Source organism: Centrocercus urophasianus, unplaced genomic scaffold (assembly GCF_019232065.1).
Source record: "Centrocercus urophasianus isolate 14NV4802_14NV808 unplaced genomic scaffold, USGS_Curo_1.0 seq_46, whole genome shotgun sequence".
In the NCBI taxonomy this organism is placed as follows: Eukaryota; Metazoa; Chordata; class Aves; order Galliformes; family Phasianidae; genus Centrocercus; species Centrocercus urophasianus.
In genome coordinates this window covers 2,369,548-2,370,894 of record NW_024885044.1, presented here as the reverse complement: position 1 = coordinate 2,370,894, position 1,347 = coordinate 2,369,548, and positions in this window count along the sequence as shown.

Sequence of the window (1,347 nt, the reverse complement as noted above, 5' to 3'; positions counted from 1 at the left end):
CCCCCCCCCCCCCCAGAGCCAGACCTGGACTGCAGCATGCTGGGCTGCCATGGCTGCAGGGCTGCTGCACTGCGTGGGGCCGCACTCTGCTCCCAGCAGTGGGGTTGCAGCCCCGCCTGCCTCCACTCAGTGCTGTTTTTTGCTTTCTTACCCCTCTAGATAGGTGTGAGGCACGATGGGTGGGAACGAGCCTGTTCCTGTGGTGTGTCAATTAAAAGCTAACCGAATAGGCTCAGTGCTTTAGAAGCAAAAGCCCTTCACCTCCTTGGAAGATTTCTTCACTGGGAGCAGCACCTGCTCGGCCCTCCGCCTGCAGATCCACACTGCCCTCAGCTCAGCTCCGGTGCCGTCCGTCCCTCTGCTCTCCATGTCGGTGCGGGGAGGTGTGGGGCCGTTCCCTGCAGGGTGCTGCCCGGCAGTGACAGATGTGGAAGACATAAAGGCAATAAGTTGTTGTTAAGCAACTCTTCTATTACTTGAAAAAGAAAAATACGTGAGAACAGTTCTGAAGTTGTGACGGTTTGAACGATATTTATATGTATTTTGGTGAAGATGGAGAATAACTGAACTTGAAGTTGGTTTTTTGTTTGCTTTTTTTTTTTTTTTTTTTTTTTTTTAATAAATCCTGTATTCTCTCAGTCCTTCAGAGCACTTTTCTGCAGCTCTCGGGGTCCTCCCAGCTTTACAGCCACGCAAAACCACAAAAGAAACAACCAGAAATGCAAAGGAGAGCGACTTGAGTGTGTCAGGAAGGCGCGAAGTGAGTTTATGAGAACGTATCTTTATGTAACATATCTATTAGTGCCTTATGAAAGAAGCAGCATCGCTCCCTTTTAAAAGAGGGGAGAAGGGAATCCCGGGCATCACCACCCAGCAGTGCTGCTCCACATGCCGTGCACAGGGCAGCTGTCCCCCCGTGGGCTGCGGATGCTGCCTGGGTCACCTGGCTGCTCCTGCACATGGTGTGGGGTCAGGAACCGCAGCTGCTGTTGGACGTGAGGTACCAACCAAAAGACGCCTGTAATATCTGCTGCCCTCTTGAGCCAAAACGCGTGCATAGTGCGGTTGGGTTTTGTTTCCGGGGGGTGTTCTGTTCTGTGAGCTTAACTCGTGTGTTTGCTACAAAAACCAAATGGTTACCTCAGTGGGTGTGGGGTGGGATGTGCGTCGTGGTCCGGCACGGAGCAGGCGGGGGTTCTTGGCACTGCTGGGCGGTGGGCACTGAGCGGTGCTCTGTTGGCTTTGTGCAGTCAGAGCAGCTCCAGGTCTTCTATCAGGCCTTGGGATTTCAACTCGTTCTCTTTTTTCCTTCCCCATCCTCTCCCCGTGTGAATTTCAATCTCGCAG